Consider the following 17,862-nt stretch of genomic DNA (forward strand, 5'->3'; position numbering starts at 1 on the left):
TTCTCCTGATTTGGGGATCCCTTCGTTCTTTTCCAACCTCCAGGTACTGTGCTGTATTTTAGCTTGTTCTTTATGTTGCGTGAACTTTTGTCATTATGTTCATCTGTTCTTCTTATCAGGCTTTGGTGGATGGGATGGCCAGCCAGCTGAGATTACAGGGTGCTTCCGTCCCAGAAGTGGCTTCGTCTCTTGCGTGTTGGAATCCAGTGTCGCTTCATCGTCGTGTATCCGAGTTGGAGGCAACTAACGCTGGTTAGTGCCCCTTTTTTCTTCTTCTTCTTCTTCGCCTTTGTTCGTGGACTGTTTTACCTTCTGACCTCGTTTTGTTTGATTACCTCTTGCTAGGAACGACTCGGCAGATTGCAATTCTGGAGGAAAAACATTCCCGAGATCAGGCTGAAATGGTTCAACGGTGCGCTGACTTCGAGGAGAAGTACTCTCAGAGCCAAACTGAATTAAATCAGGTCTCTGCTGCCTTGGATGATGCCAATGCCCTGGGTTCTTCTCTTCATGCTCGGCTTGACTCTGAAAGGGTAACTTACAAAACCGTGCCTTGCCTTGATATGCTCTTATTACTTGCTTGATTTCTGAAGGAGTTGATTTTTGTTTGCAGGAAGAAAAACGTATCCTTGCTGCTTCTCATGACAATCTAGACAGATTGTACCGTGATTCTAGCAACTCGCTGACCATCATGGAGAGGAGTCACCGCTTTACAATGGAGGAACTGGACAATCAGCGTTGTAGGCTGCAAGAATCTGCGGACGAAGTGACCCGCCTTAAGCAAGTGATATCAGCGAAGGATGCCACCATCAAAGAACTCCGAGCTTCCAAGAAATCCATTGCCCAGGAGTTAGAGGCCGCTCGGCTGGCTGCTAAAGTTGCCGAAGAAACTGCGGCTACTCTCAAAGCCCAGCGCGATAAAGCCATGGACAAGGCTATTCGTGCTGGACGAATCTTAATGAGGAGACCCGGCGTGGTTGTTCCTGAAGACATAAAAGCTGACGTGAACGCTGCCCCCGATTCCTCGAGTCGTCCTACTTCGTCGGTCGCTCCTGAAAAGGACATTGCGAAATAAAGAAACATTTTGCGTGCTCTGAGCGCGCGGTTAGCATGATCGAGTATTTGTTAGAAGACATCAGTTTATCATTCGAATGACATAATTACTCTCTTATTGTATCAGGATTTATTGGTTCGTAAATTTGTGGTAATGACGCATGATGATTATGAAATTCATTGGCGGGATATGGAAGTCATCCCCTGAATTACATAGGCGCGAGCATGTTGCGTCGGCTTAAGCCACCACTGACTTTAGCCGATAGCTCCGTTAGTAGGGCATAGTGGTCACCCCGAGTTAAGCAAGCGTGAGCATGTTGCACCGCCTTAAGTCGTTGCCGACTTAAGTCGATTACTCCGTTTGTAGGGCATAGTGGTCACCCCGAGTTAAGTAAGCGTGAGCATGTTGCACCGCCTTAAGTCGTTGCCAACTTAAGTTGATTGCTCCGTTTGTAGGGCATAGTGGTCACCCCGAGTTAAGTAAGCGTGAGCATGTTGCACCGCCTTAAATCGTTGCCGACTTAAGTCGATTGCTCCGTTTATAGGGCATAGTGGTCACCCCGAGTTAAGTAAGCGTGAGCATGTTGCACCGCCTTAAATCGTTGCCGACTTAAGTCGATTGCTCCGTTTGTAGGGCATAGTGGTCACCCCGAGTTAAGTAAGCGTGAGCATGTTGCACCGCCTTAAGTCGTTGCCAACTTAAGTCGATTGCTCCGTTTGTAGGGCATAGTGGTCACCCCGAGTTAAGTAAGAATGCAAGCCAATCGTAAACGAGCCGAGTGTCTTTGAAATCTCTCTTTATTGATGACATATTTCCACTTTACATAATACATTGTCGCCCCAGCAGTTTTGAAATACAGCTAGGGATAAAATCTCCTGAGGTGCTCTATGTTCCAGGAGTTCCCAACTTCTGTGCCGTCCATCTGAGTGAGGCGATACGATCCGGGCCGAGTGACTTCTGCTACTATGAAGGGTCCTTCCCATAAGGGTGATAACTTGTGTCGTCCTTCTCCCGTTAGAATTCGGCGGAGGACGAGGTCTCCTACTGAAAAGAACCGTTGCCGCACAGCCTTGTCGTGATAGCGCCTTAGAGTCTGCTGGTACCGTGCTGATTGGATTACCGCATTCAGCCGTTCTTCCTCAAGTACATCAACGTCCTCCAGCCTGGTGGCCTCAGCTTCTGCTATGCTTTCGAAGATCAACCTTGGCGCCCCAAACTTGAGATCAGCAGGTAGCACTGCCTCCGACCCATAGACCATGAAGAAAGGAGTGTTTCCATGCAGGGCTCGGCTAGGTTGGGTCCTTAGGATCCAAACAACATAAGACAATTCTCTTATCCACTTTCCTGTGAATTTTTCATTCTTATCGAAGACCCTTTTCCTGAGTGCCTCCAATATCATTCCGTTGGCTCGCTCAACCTGCCCGTTGGCTCTTGGATGTGCTACAAATGCGTACTTGATCTGAATGCTCTTTTGCTCGCAGAAGTCGAAGAATTCTGAACTGGTGAAGTTGGATCCTAAGTCAGTGATGATACTGTTTGGTATCCCGAATCTGAATATTATGTCTTGTATGAATTCCACGGCCTTAGCAGAGGTTAAAGAAGCAATGGGCTTGAACTCTATCCATTTAGTGAATTTGTCAATCGCCACCAATACATGAGTATATCCCCCTTGAGCTTTCTTGAAAGGTCCGATCATATCCAGTCCCCAGCATGCGAAAGGCCATGTTACTGGTATGGTCTGTAGTTGCTGTGCTGGCATGTGCTGTTGTTTTGACAAGTATTGGCAAGCTTCGCATCTCTGAACTAACTCAGCTGCATCGTTCTTCGCTGTCGGCTAATAGAATCCTGACCTGAAAACCTTCCCGACTAGTGTTCTGGATGCCGCATGTATTCCACATTGCCCTGCATGGACCTCCTCCAGAAGTTGCTTCCCAGTGGACGGGAGAACGCACTTCATGAAGATGCCTGACACGCCCCTTCTGTACAATACCTCCCCAATGAGTGTGTAGTGAGCTGACTGCCTGACGATGCGCTCTGCCAAGTTCTTGTCATCTAGTTCTTCTTCATTCTTTATATACTTAATAATCGGTCGTCTCCAGTCATCAGAGTCTGACTCGGGTTGATCTATGATGTTGCACTCTTCTGTTTGATCCATTGAGATACTCGGCTGAAGAATTTCTTGTACGAAGACTCCGGGTGGGACCTGAGTTCGACTGGATCCGAGCTTGGACAGTACATCGGCTACTGTGTTCCGATCTCTTTCTATATGATGAAATTCCAGACCCTCGAATTTATCTTCTAGCTTTCGGACGGCGACGCAGTATTTTCCCATTGAATCATTTGAACAATCCCATTCCTTGTTTATCTGGCTGATGACTACCAGAGAATCTCCGTATACCATCAATCTCTTGACGCCTAGTGATATGGCGATGTTCAATCCGTGTATCAAAGCTTCATACTCGGCTGCATTGTTAGAGGCTGGGAATAGCAATTGGAGGGCGTACTTGAGGTGTTCGCCTCCAGGTGCGGTGAAGAGAATCCCTGCTCCTGCTCCCTGCAGCTTCAGCGAGCCATCAAAATACATTCGCCATACTTCTGCAGTTTCTGGGTTATCTGGTACTTGTTGTTCTGTCCATTCTGATACGAAATCAACCAGTGCTTGAGTTTTGATGGCAGTGCGAGGTCGGAACTCGATGTCGTGGGATCCCAGCTCGCAAGCCCACTTGGCTATTCGGCCAATGGCCTCCTTGTTGTGGAGAATGTCCCCTATTGGAAAACTAGTGACTACTATAACTTTGTGGTCGTCAAAGTAGTGACGCAGCTTGCGGGCAGTTAGAAGTACTGCATATAATAGCTTCTGAACCTGAGGATACTTTTTCTTCGAGGGGCCTAGAACCTCACTGATGAAGTAAACAGGATGTTGTACCGGATAGGCATGTCCTTCTTCTACTCGCTCAACTACCAACGCGGTGCTTACCACGTGAGTCGTGCAAGAGATATACAGCAGCAAATCTTCAGCCGGTTGAGTCGGCATAGCTCGCCGGGGTGGTTTCAGTACTGGTGGTGTTGTCAAGAATTTCTTCAGTGTGTCTAGAGCTTCTTGTGCTTCGAAGTCCATTGAAACTTATCCACCTTCTTGAGTAGCTTGTAAAATGGCAAACCTTTTTCTCCCAGCCTGGATATAAATCTGCTCAGAGCTGCCATACATCCAGTAAGTCGCTGAACCTTCTTTTGTGACCGAGGAGCTTCCATCTTCATGATAGCTTCAATCTTATCTGGATTAGCCTCAATTCCCCGGTGGCTGACGATAAACCCGAGCAACTTTCCTGCTGGTACCCCGAAAACGCATTTTTCAGGATTGAGCTTCCATCTATATCTTATCAGGCTGTTGAAAACCAGCTGTAAATCTTCGATGAAGTTTTCCGAATTCTCTGTTTTGATCACCACATCATCTACGTAAGCCTCCACACGCTTGCCCCAGTGATCGGCTAAGCATGTTTGAATGGCTCTCTGATAAGTCGCTCCAGCGTTTTTGAGGCCGAACGGCATAGAGGTATAACAGAAAGCACCAAACGGAGTGATGAACGCCGTTTTTTCCTCGTCTTCTTTTGCCAAACTAATCTGATGATACCCGGAATAGCAATCTAAGAAAGACAGGACAGAACATCCGGCGGTAGAGTCCACCACCTGATCTATCCTCGGGAGCCCAAAGGGATCCTTCGGACAGTGTTTGTTGAGATCAGTATAGTCAACGCACATGCGCCAATCCACTTTATTCTTTTTGAGTACAAGAACGGGGTTGGCTAACCACTCGGGGTGTAATACTTCTCTAATAAATCCAGCCGCAACCAAGCGAGCTAACTCGGCGCGAATGGCCTCTCTCTTGTCGGGCGTGAAACGACGTAGCTTTTGCCGGATCGGCCTTGCCTGGGGATAAACCTTCAACTTGTGCTCGGCCAGTTCTCTCGGGACTCCCGGCATATCCGCAGGTTGCCATGCGAATACATCCCGGTTATCTTGCAGGAACTGGACGAGCGCGCTTTCCTATCTGTCGTCCAAGCTGGAGCTGATGATGGCTGTCTTGCACTCATCAGTGAACCCAGGTTGATTCGCTTGGTTTCTTCAGTCGGCCGCTAGAGGTCGCGACCTGAGCTTCGTTTGCCGGTACGGCGAGGTCCTCCTCAGGCTTAGAGTTTGCCAGTGTAGAAAGGACCGTTGACGGCTTGGTGGTGAGAGCCGCTTGGATAGCCACTCGGAAACATTCTGCGGCGCCTTGGAAGTCGGCGCGCACAGTTATGATCCCTTGCGGTCCCGGCATCTTCAGTATCATGTATGTATAGTGTGGAATGGCCACGAATTTGGCCAATCCCGGCCTTCCGATGATGGCGTTGTACCCGCAGTCGAAGTTCGCCACCTCAAACCTCAGGAACTCGGTTCTGTAGTTCTCTGGAGTTCCGAAGGTGACCGACATGTAGATGTGTCCCAGCGGGTATTCCCCCTCCGTCGGCACGATGCCGAAGAAAGGAGTGTCCGACTTGTGGAGCTCCTTGAGGTGAGCCCCCAAGCCTTGGAGTGTCCGGGGGAAGGTGACGTTGATGCTGCTCCCCCCGTCCACTAGCACCTTCTTCACCCGGCTCTCTCGGATCACCGGATCGACGAGGAGCGGGTATTTGCCTGGATGGTCGAAGTTGAGCCATTGATCTTCCCGAGTGAAGGTGATCGGGTGCTCTGACCACCGGTATGGGGCGGGAGGACCGGTGGTCGCCACCAGTATCTGGCGGTCGTTGAGCTTTTGTTGTCTCTTGTTCTCCTGCGACCCATGTCCGCCGAAGATGACATTGACCTCCCTGTCGACGTGTGGGAAAGCTCCTCCTCCTCCCTCCTCCGGCTGATGAGGTTGTCGCGGTTCATCCGGTCCTCCCCTCGGCGGAGGAGGAGGTAGAGGTTGGAAAGGTCGGCCATGCCCAACGGAGTGCTTGAAGTCCCGGCAGTTGCGAAGAGTGTGGCGCATGTCCTTGTGGTACGGGCACTGGGCGTCGAGGATGTCGTCCAGCGTGCGCTCGCCTCCACGAGGTCCTCCTCGGGCGCGAGAGGCAGGTGGTCCGGCGGCGTGTACTTCTTCGCGAGGCCTCTTCTCCCAGCGTTTGTCGGGTGGTTGGTTCGCGTCGCGTCGCGGTGCTGCCGGTGCAGGCTTTGCTCCTCTGATGAGGTCTTGAGCTCACTCGTCGGCGGTGATGTAGAGGTCGGCTTCCCGGAACAGCTCCTCGGAAGTGGTCGGCGCCTTCTGCAGTATGGCTCGGACAAAAGCCGAGTCGTTGGATCCTCTGTAGAAGTCCTCGATCACGGCCGCCTCCGTGACCTCGGGGATGCGATTTCTCATGGTCTGGAACCTTTTGAGGTATGACCGAAGAGTCTCATCCCCCCGGCGCTTGATGGATTTGAGGTCCCACGGTTGCACTGGCTTGTCGGAGAGGGACTGGAAGTTGGCGGTGAAACGTCGACTGAAGTCTCCCCAGTCGTCGATGCAGTGTCGGGGTAGATGTCGTAGCCACTGTAGCGCATCTTGCCCAAGGACGATGGGCAGATACGCGGTCATAACGTCCTCAGATGCTCCGGCAGCCCGAGCAGCGGTGGTGTAGACGGCTAGCCAACCCCCTGGATCCTGCTTAGCCTCATATTTGTCGACATTGGATACCTTGAAGTTGGGAGGCCATTGGATGGCCCTAAGGCGCGGAGTAAGAGCGGACACTCCGCACGTGTCCTCCTGTCGTCGGGGACGATGTCTGTCCCGGGGAGGGGAGTTGTGATTGTGGTTCCTCGACCGTCCCCGAGTGGTACCGCCAGTTGAGGCCGTTGCCGACTCAGTCCTGGTGGCCTGGCTCTGAGTCGGGATGCCATGATCCCGGTCGTATTCCTCCCGACGACGAATCTCGTTCTCATGCCGCTGTTCGCGCGAAGCATTGATGGAGCTCCGCGCATCTTGGCGACTGTTGATGGCGTGTCGTAGATCGTTCGGCGGGTGAGCGAGCGGTAGAAGATGGTTGGCTGCCTGGGTGAACAGGCGTCGGTATCCCTCGGCATCGGGGGTTCGAGGAAGTCCATCAGCTATCCGAGCTAGTACCCCTCCGACTTCGCTTGGCGTGTTCATAGCTCGGGCGAAGTCGGGATTCAGGTTGCGCCCGAAGAGCGGATTCTCCCGGCGTTGCCTTGCGTCTTGCTCGGCCTGTTCCTGAGCCCGTCGGCGATCACGTCGTCGAGAGTTCCTTCGTTCTCTGAAGACGCGTTCTTCCGGAGTTTCTCCTATCTCCGAAACCTCGTCTCGCGAGACAGGCTGCTCCGGATCCCGTTCTCCGGCCGCGTGATGTCGTCGGACGTTCCTGCGCCGGTTCCTCCGTCAGCGGGATTCTCGTTGAGGCGGCTCTTCTCCGGGCGCAGTCGGTTCGTCGTCGGAAACGGTGGGCGACTCCACTCTCCCGATGAAGAGGACGTCGGGGTAGAATGGTGCTGCTGTCGTGGCGACTTTCCTTCCGTTCTCCTTTGAGGCCGGAGGAACGGAAAGAACGACTTGTTTTTCCCTGGTCTCCTTCTTCCTCGTGATCCGTGTCCATTCTTTCGTCGAGGAAGTAGACATCGGAGTCTTCCGGGTCAGCAAGCCCTTGGCCCCCGATTTTCCGGAGACGATCTTTTTCCGAAGAGCTGGAGGTTGTGCCTCTCCGGCATTTTCGGGGTTCATTGGAGGAGACTTCTTTTCCGGCGGATCCGCGATACGGTGTATAACTCCTTCATCCGCTACAGATGAGATTGTCCCAAAGTAGAATACGGATCCGGGACGCATGGTGATCTTGTTGTTGAAGATGACGGCCATTGAGCTAGCTTGAATCGTCAACACACCCCCTACCTGGCGCGCCAGCTGTCGGTGTTTTGGGTCCGACCGCACACCCGGGGTTGCCCCTCAAGGTGTTTTTAGGAGTAGGACGGTGTCGACGACTGTAGCAAAATGGTTCGTGCCAATCACACGAGGGACAGTGGACAAGATTTACAGGTTCGGGCCGCTTAGAGATGCGTAACACCCTACGTCCTGGTGAGTATGCGAACGTGGTTACAAGAGGGCTCTCTGGATTGAGGACACAGAGAGTTGAGGTGGGTGGCTAAGTAAGATAGGGTCGATCGTTTTGAAGGGATGCCCCCTAGGCCTTATATACTCGACCGTGGGGCAATACACGTGGATATGATAACAACAAGTAGCTAAAAAGCAGTGAACCTCTTGAGTTTATCCCTACGTAATCCTCGCCGACTTATCCCCGCATGGCTCCATTGCATGGGGGCTCCAGCGCGGGAAAGTCGGGTCTCTGTTGCGATTTACTCGTTCGACGTTGTGGGCCGTCCGGGTTTGCACCAATCCGGTCTTACGTCTTCTCTTCTTTGTTGGTTGTTTCTCCCCAGGCCCACGAAGGAATGACCTCATGATTTATTGGGCCTTTGGGCCTTTCGTGAGGTCTTTTACTCCTTTAGTGGACCCAGGGGATATCTATCCCCCACACGCGGGTCTTCAGCCGAGCCATACGACGGGCGTCGTTCCCGGCCCGGTTCCGAGCTCCGACTACCATCACCAAATACTCAGGGGAGACGAATCCAGAGTTATGGCTCGCGGATTATTGGCTGGTGTGCCAGTTGGGAGGGACGGACGACGACAACCTCATCTTCCGCAACCTCCCCCTCTTCCTCTCCGACGCTGCCCGAACCTGGCTGGAGCATCTGCCTCCTGCGCAGATCTTCGACTGGGACGACCTAGTCAGGGTCTTCGCCGGAAATTTCCAGGGTACATATGTGCGCCCTGGGAACTCATGGGATCTCCGGAGCTGCCGGCAGCAGCCAGGGGAATCCCTGCGAGAATACATCCGACGGTTCTTAAAGCAGCGCACCAAGTTGCCTAACATCACCGACTCGGACGTCATCGGAGCATTCCTTGCCGGCACCACTTGCTGGGATCTGGTAAGCAAGCTGGGACGCAAAAATCCCACCAAGGCAAGCGAACTGATGGACATAGCCACCAAGTTTGCCTCTGGTCAGGAGGCCGTCGAAGCCATCTTCCAGAAAGACAAGCAGTCTCAGGGAAGGCAGAAGGAAGACGTCCCCGAGGCGTCCGTCCAGCGCGGCACAAAGAAAAAGAGCAAGAAGAAGGCGCAAGCAAAACTCAACGCTGTTGAAGCAGATCTCGTCACTGCTGCCAAGCGCAGGAACCCTCGGAGAACTCTCGGAGGGGCCAACGTGTTCGACAAGATGCTCAAGGAGTCGTGCCCCTATCACAAGGGTCCCGTCAAGCACACCCTTGAAGAATGCGACATGCTCCGGCGTTACTTCAATAAGGCTGGTCCCTCAGCGAAAGATGGCAAGGACCAAGGCAACAACAATAAGGGGGGCGACAAGGAAGAAGAGTTCCCAGAGGTCCACAAATGCTTCATGATCTACGGTGGGCAAGTGGCGAATACCTCGGCTCAACGCCGCAAGCAAGAGCGACGGGAGGTCTGCTCGGTGAAGGTAGCAACGCCAGTCTACCTAGACTGGTCCGACAAGCCCATTACCTTTGACCAGGACGACCACCCCGACTACATACCAAACCCAGGAAGGTACCCGCTCGTCGTCGACCCTGTCATCGGCAACACTAGGCTCTCCAAGGTCCTCATGGACGGAGGCAGCAACCTCAATATCATCTAGGCTGAGACCCTAGGGCTCTTGGGGGTCGATCGGTCCAAGATCCGAGCCGGTGCAACACCTTTTCACGGGATTGCCCCCGGCAAGCGTATCCTACCCCTTGGGCAGATTGACTTGTCCGTCTGCTTCGGAACTCCCTCCAACTTCCGAAAGGAAACCCTCACTTTCGAGGTAGTCGGGTTCTGAGGAACCTATCACGCGGTGTTGGGAAGACCATGCTACGCCAAGTTCATGGTCGTCCCCAACTACACGTACCTCAAACTCAATATGCCAGGCCCCAAGGGAGTCATCACCGTCGGATCCACGTAACGCCACGCTTAGGAGTGTGACGTGGAATGCGTTGAGTACGCCGAAGCCCTCGTCGAGTCCGAGGCCCTCATCGCCGACCTGGATAGCCTCTCCAAAGAGGCGCCCGACCCGAAGCGGCATGCCGGCAACTTCGAGCCAGTCGAGGCAGTTAAGTCTGTCTCTCTCGACCCCAGCGACGACGCCGACAAAAAAGTCAGGATCGACAAACGCCGAGGTTTTTGCGAGGAGTCCCTCGGACATGTTAGGCATACCGAGGGATGTCACCGAGCACTCATTGGACATCCGAGCCGGTGCTCGACCCGTGAAACAGCACCTGCGCCGTTTTGATGAAGAAAAGCGCAGGGCCATAGGCGAGGAGGTCCACAAGCTAATGGCAGCAGGGTTCATCAAAGAGGTATTCCATCCAGAATGGTTAGCTAACCCTGTACTTGTAAAGAAAAAAGGGAGGAAATGGAGGATGTGTGTAGATTACACTGGGTTGAATAAAGCATGTATTTCCTCGATGCCTATTCAGGCTGTCACCAAATCAAGATGAAAGAATCCGACCAGCTCGTGACTTCTTTTATCACACCCTTCGGCATGTATTGTTATACTACTATGCCATTTGGCTTGAGGAATGCAGGTGCTACATACCAAAGGTGCATGAACCATGTGTTCGGAGAGCACATCGGCAGAACGGTCGAGGCTTATGTCGATGACATCGTTGTCAAAACAAGGAAAGCCTCCTACCTCCTCTCCGACCTTGAAGTAACATTCGGGTGCCTGCGAGCAAAGGGCATAAAACTCAATCCCGAGAAGTGTCTTCGGAGTCCCCCGAGGCATGCTCCTAGGATTCACCGTCTCCGAACGAGGCATCGAGGCCAACCCAGAGAAAATCACAGCCATCACCAACATGGGGCCCATAAAAGATTTAAAGGGAGTACAAAGGGTCATGGGATGCCTTGCGGCTCTGAGCCGCTTCATCTCCCGCCTCGACGAGAAAGGATTACCCTTGTACCGCCTCTTAAGGAAGACCGAACGCTTCACTTGGACTCCCGAGGCCGAAGAAGCCCTCGGAAACCTTAAGGCACTCCTTACTAATGCACCCATCTTGGTGCCCCCGCTGCGGGAGAAGCCCTCTTGATTTACGTAGCCGCAACCACTCAGGTGGTCAGCGCTGCGGTCGTAGTCGAGAGACGAGAAGAAGGGCATGCGCTGCCCATCCAAAGGCCAGTCTACTTCATCAGCGAGGTGCTATCCGAGACCAAAATCCGCTACCCGCAGATCCAGAAGCAACTGTACGCAGTGATTCTAAGACGGCGAAAGCTGCGACACTACTTCGAGTCTCATCCGGTGACTATGGTGTCATCCTTCCCCCTGGGGGAGATCATCCAGTGCCGAGAGGCCTCGGGTAGGATAGCAAAACAGGCAGTGGAACTCATGGGGGAAACACTTTCATTTGCCCATCGGAAGGCCATAAAATCCCAAGTCTTGGCCGACTTCCTGGCTGAATGGATCGACACCCAATTGCCAACAGCTCCAATCCAGGCCGAACTTTGGACCATGTACTTCGATGGGTCGCTTATGAAAACTGGAGCAGGTGCTGGCTTGCTCTTCGTCTCACCCCTCGGAGAACATGTGCGTTATGTAATACGCCTCCATTTTCCGGCGTCAAACAACGTGGCCGAATACGAGGCCTTGGTGAATGGGTTGAGCATCGCCATCGAGCTAGGGGTTCGGCACCTCGACGCTCGTGGCGACTCGCAGCTCGTTATTGACCAAGTCATGAAGAACTCTCACTGCCGCGACCAAAAAATGGAGGCCTACTGTGACGAAGTTCGGCGCTTGGAAGATAAGTTCTATGGGTTGGAACTCAACCATGTTGCTCGATGGTACAACGAGACTGCAGATGAGCTGGCTAAGATAGCCTCGGGACAGACAACGGTTCGCCCGAATGTCTTCTCCAGATACATATATCAACCATCCGTAAAACTCAACGACGCACCCGAACCCGAAGGGACCTCGGCCCAGCTCGAGGTACCTTCGGCCGCCAAGGGTGAGGCCCTGCACGTCGAGGTAGAGCAGAATGGGGTCACACCAATCCTAAACTGACAGACCCCGTACCTGGAATATCTCCTCCGAGGATAGCTGCCCCTTGACAAGGCCGAAGCCCGGCGACTGGCTCGGCGCGCCAAATCGTTCGTTTTACTGGGTGATGAAAAGGAGTTGTACCACAGCAGCCCCTCAGGCATTCTCCAACGATGCATATCCATCACCCAAGGACAAGAGCTGTTACGCGAAATACACTCGGGGGCTTGCGGTCACCATGCAGCACCTCGGACCCTCGTAGGAAACGCTTTCCGTCAAGGCTTCTACTGGCCGACCGCGGTGGCCGACGCCACTAGGATTGTACGCTCCTGCCGAGGGTGTCAATTCTACGCGAGACGGACACACCTGCCTGCTCAGGCTCTACAGACAATACCTATCACTTGGTCGTTTGCTGTGTAGGGTCTGGACCTCATCGGTCCCTTGCAGAAGGCACCCAGGGGCTTCACGCACCTACTGGTCGCCATCGACAAATTCTCCAAGTGGATCGAAGTCCGACCCTTAACCAGCATCAGGTCCGAGCAGGCGGTGGCGTTCTTTACAAATATCATCCACCGCTTCGGGATCCCAAACTCCATCATCACCGACAACGGCACACAATTCACTGGGAAAAAGTTCCTAGACTTCTGCAAAGACCACCACATCCGTGTGGACTGGGCCGCCGTAGCTCACCCGATGTCAAATGGACAGGTGGAGCGCGCCAATGGCATGGTTTTGCAGGGACTAAAACCAAGGATCTACAACGACCTCAACAAGTTTGGCAAGAGGTGGATAAAAGAGCTACCCTGGGTGGTTTGGAATCTGAGGACAACACCGAGCCGAGCCACGGGTTTCTCGCCGTTTTTCCTGGTCTATGGGGCCGAGGCCATCCTACCCACGGACTTAGAATACGGTTCCTCGAGGGCAAAGGCATACGACGACCAAAACAACCAAACCAGCCGAGAGGATTCATTGGACCAGCTGGAAGAGGCTCGGGACGTAGCCTTACTTCACTCAGTGCGGTATCAGCAGTCTCTGCGACGCTATCACGGCCGAAGGATTCGGCCCCGAGGCTTCCAAGTTGGAGACTTGGTGCTTCGGCTATGACAAGACACCCTAGGACGCCACAAGCTTACTCCTCCCTGGGAAGGGCCATTCATCATCGCCAAAGCATTGAAGCCCGGGACATACAAGCTGGCCAATGATCAAGGCGAGATCTACAGCAACGCTTGGAACATCGAACAGCTACGTCGCTTTTACCCTAAAATGTTTCAAGTCGTTCATGTATCTCTATTCCTTTACATGTATAAATAAAGTCTAACCGTCAAGGAAGGATCGGCCTTGCCTCGGCAAAGACCGACCCTCCCTCGGGGGCTAGAAGGGGGAACCCCCTCTACGTCAAAATTTTCTTTCTGTGTCACCCTTTCTTCGGAAAAGTTTTCTACCAAAACGACTTTCGTGCCTTTCGACTATATCGATAACAGAATTCTAAAAACGAACGAGAGAGACCTCGAACGGCAAGGCCGACCGAGCCAAGGGACTCCTACGCCTCCGGGATACGGATACCTCACTCACCACCTTCCGCGAAAGGTAACTCACGCTCGGATAAGTGATTCTGCTACCGAACAAGTCCTAATGCTCGAAACAAGAGGAAAGAAATGCAAGGGCACTCGCGACTTCGGATCTGCTGCACGCGGAAACACTGAATGAACCAGGGACAACCCTAAAACAATAAGGTCGGCCGAGCCGCGGGAACTCCTACGCCTCCGGGATACGGATACCCCACTCACCACCTTTTCGTCTAAGGGATGCCTCTGGTTCTAACGGTGATGCCGCGAAAAAAGCAAGCCAAAAACACGACTCAAGAGCAACGCAGCTTTATACTCAGACATCCAAATGTTCAGGCCTCAGCAGCCGCAGAAAACGTACACATACTTAAAATAACCGTTCTACACAGGCTCATGCGTCCGCAGGGGGAGGAGCAGCACCCTCGGCGTTGTTTCCACTTGCGGCAGACGAAGCAGCCTCGCTGGTAGGGGTGGCAGAATGTGGCCCGGCCTCGGACGGCGACACGGGCGGAAGGATCTCCACCTCAAAAAAGGAAGCCAGCGCCGCGCCTGGACCCTCGGCAACCGCATTAAGCCTTTGGGCCTCAGCCAAGGCGGCATCCTCATCATCGGGTAGGCAGTAGCCCTCGCTGACCCGCTCCAAATCCACGTCGTAGTGGGAAGCGAGGACGACGAAGGCCCGCCTAACACCGTGATGCAGCACCTCGCGAAGTCTGCTACGCACGTGGCCGCCCAAGGCCCGCAGGCGACTCTGGGGGAGCTACCCGAGGGGACGTCGTCAAGGCCAAAGGTCCGGCAAAAGGCCGAAATGGCCTCAGACATGGCCGTGCGGTCAGCCTCCTTCTGCTCGGCTGCCTCGGAAAGCGCCTTGCAGTTCTTAATGGACTCGTTAAGAGCCGTCTCGAACCCTGAAGACAACCAGACAATATTTAGACACGAGGAGAAGAGTTAATCTAAACCAAAATCACAAAGCAGGCAAAACATACCTTTGGCCCGGGCACGCTGCTGTGAAGCCATAGCTTGGGCGGACCAGGCTGACCCGACGGCTACGGCCAGGCCCTCCGAAAGGATCCCGGCCTGAGCAGTCGCCTCGGCTAGCCGCTCCGTGACCTCAGCCAGCTGTCCCTTAAGGGTCTCAGCCCGGCTCACGGCCTCGGCAGCTTGGCCCCGGAGTTGGTCCCGCTCGCTGGTGACCTAGCCAAGCTCCAGCTTTCGCTGCTGCATCTCCTCGGCCTGGGAAGCCACCTGCTCCCGAGCCGACAAAGCCTCCGTCCGTGCCGATGCCGCCTCTGTTCGCGCTGCCGCTGCCTCCGACTTCAGCTCCTCACAGAGCAGCCGAAGGTCCGCCGCCTCGGCGCTCGTTGGCCTCGGTAAGCGTGGCCCCCCTGGAGCCGCAGCGATTCCCAAACGCTGCTCTCACAGCGGAGGAACAACGACTTAGTGAAGTCGCCTAGAGGGGGGTGAATAGGGCGAATCTGAAATTTATAAATTTAAGCACAACTACAAGCCGGGTTAGCGTTAGAAATATAAACGATTCCGAGAGAGAGGGTGAAAAACAAATCGCGGGCAAATAAAGAGTGAGACACAATGATTTGTTTTACCGAGGTTCGGTTCTCGCAAACCTACTCCCCGTTGAGGTGGTCACAAAGACTGGGTCTCTTTCAACCCTTTCCCTCTCTCAAACGGTCCCTTAGACCGAGTGAGCTTCTCTTCTCAATCAAACGGAACACAAAGTTCCCGCAAGAACCACCACACAATTGGTGTCTCTTGCCTTGGTTACAATTGAGTTTGATCACAAGAAGAATGAGAAAGAAAAGAAGCAATCCAAGCGCAAGAGCTCAAATGAACACAAATGTCGCTCTCTCTAGTTACTATTTGATTTGGAGTGATTCCGGACTTGGGAGAGGATTTGATCTCTTTGGTTGTGTCTAGAATTGAATGCTATAGCTCTTGTAATGTGTTGAAGGTGGAAAACTTGGATGCCATTGAATGTGGGGTGGTTGGGGTATTTATAGCCCCAACCACCAAAATGTGACCGTTGGAAGGCTGCTGTCGCATGGCGCACCGGACAGTCCGGTGCGCCACCGGACACTGTCCGGTGCGCCAGCCACGTCAGCCAGCCGTTGAGTTCTGACCGTTGGAGCTCTAACAGGTGGGGCCTCTGGGCTGTCCGGTGGTGCACCGGACAGGTCCTGTAGACTATCCGGTGCGCCTCCTGCGCGTGCTCTGACTCTAGCGCGCACTGTAGCGCATTTAATGCGGTTGCAGTCGACCGTTGCGCGCAAATTAGCCGTTGCTCCGCTGGCACACCGGACAGTCCGGTGAATTATAGCGGAGCGAACTCCCATTTTCTCGAAGGTGGCAAGTTCATCGTCGAGTGCCCTGGTGCACCGGACATTGTCCGGTGCGTCAGACCAGGGTGCCTTTTGGGATGTCTTTAGCTCTCTTTATTTGAACCCATCTTTGGTCTTTTTATTAGCTTGTTGTGAACCTTTGGCACCTGTAAAACTTATTGACTAGAGCAAACTAGTGAGTCCAATTATTTGTGTTGGGCAATTCAACCACCAAAATCAATTTAGGAAAAGGTGTAAGCCTATTTCCCTTTCAATCTCCCCCTTTTTGGTGATTGATGCCAACACAAACCAAAGCAAATATAGAAGTGCATAATTGAACTAGTTTGCAAAATGTAAGTGCAAAGGTTACTTTGAATTGAACCAATAAATATTCTCATAAGATATGCATGGATTGTTTCTTTATATTTTAAACATTTTGGACCACACTTGCACCACATGTTTTGTCTTTGCAAATTCTTTTGTAAGTTCATTTCAAAGTCTTTTTGCAAATAGTCAAAGGTAGATGAATAAGATTTTGAGAAGCATTTTCAAGATTTGAAATTTTCTCCCCCTGTTTCAAATGCTTTTCCTTTTGACTAAACAAAACTCCCCCTTTTTAAAATCCTGCTCTTAGTGTTCAAGAGGGTTTTGGATATTAGTTTTTGAAGAGGGTGATCCAATTTGAGATACCATAAAAAATAGGATACCAATTGAAAAATTTATCATTTCAAAACCTTTTCGTAACTCAGATTTTGAAAATTGGTGGTGGTGCGGTCCTTTTGCTTTGGGCTAATACTTTCTCCCCCTTTGGCATGAATCGCCAAAAACGGATACTTGAGTGAAATATAAGCCCTTCAAACTACTTTCTCCCCCTTTGGTAAATAACATATGATTGAAGATTATACCAAAGGCGGAGAGTTGCTCGGAGCGACGGCGAAGGGTGAGTAATTGATGGAGTGGAGTGGAAGCCTTTGTCTTCGCCGAAACTCCAATTCCCTTTCAATCTATGACTTGGTTTTGAAATATACTTGAAAAAACACATTAGTCATAGCATATAAAAGAGACATGATCAAAGGTACATTAATGAGCTATGTGTGCAAAACATCAAAAAAAATTCCGAGAATCAAGAATATTTAGCTCATGCCTAAGTTTGTTAAAGGTTTGTTCATCTAATGGCTTGGTAAAGATATCGGCTAATTGTTCTTTAGTGTTGATATAAGCAATCTCGATATCCCCCTTTTGTTGGTGATCCCTTAGAAAATGATACCGAATGGCTATGTGTTTAGTGCGGCTATGCTCAACGGGATTATCCGCCATGCGGATTGCACTCTCATTATCACATAGAAGAGGAACTTTGGTTAATTTGTAACCATAGTCCCTAAGGGTTTGCCTCATCCAAAGCAATTGCGCGCAACAATGGCCTGCGGCAATATACTCGGCTTCAGCGGTAGAAAGAGCTACAGAATTTTGTTTCTTTGAAAAAGTCCCCGATGTGCTCTTTCTATTAATTTAACACCCCGCCCAATCGGCATCCGAGTAACCAATTAAATCAAATGTGGATCCTCGAGGGTACCAAAGCCCAAACTTAGGAGTATAAACTAAATATCTCAAGATTCATTTTACGACCGTAAGGTGAGCTTTCTTAGGGTTGGCTTGGAATCTTGCACACATGCATACGGAAAGCATTATGTCTGGTCGAGATGCACATAAATAGAGTAAAGAGCCTATCATTGACCGGTATACCTTTTGATCGACGGATTTACCTCCTGTGTCGAGGTCAAGATGCCCATTAGTTCCCATGGGTGTCTTGATGGGCTTGGCA

The sequence above is a fragment of the Zea mays genome, chromosome 1, assembly GCF_902167145.1.
Source record: "Zea mays cultivar B73 chromosome 1, Zm-B73-REFERENCE-NAM-5.0, whole genome shotgun sequence".
NCBI lineage: Eukaryota > Viridiplantae > Streptophyta > Magnoliopsida > Poales > Poaceae > Zea > Zea mays.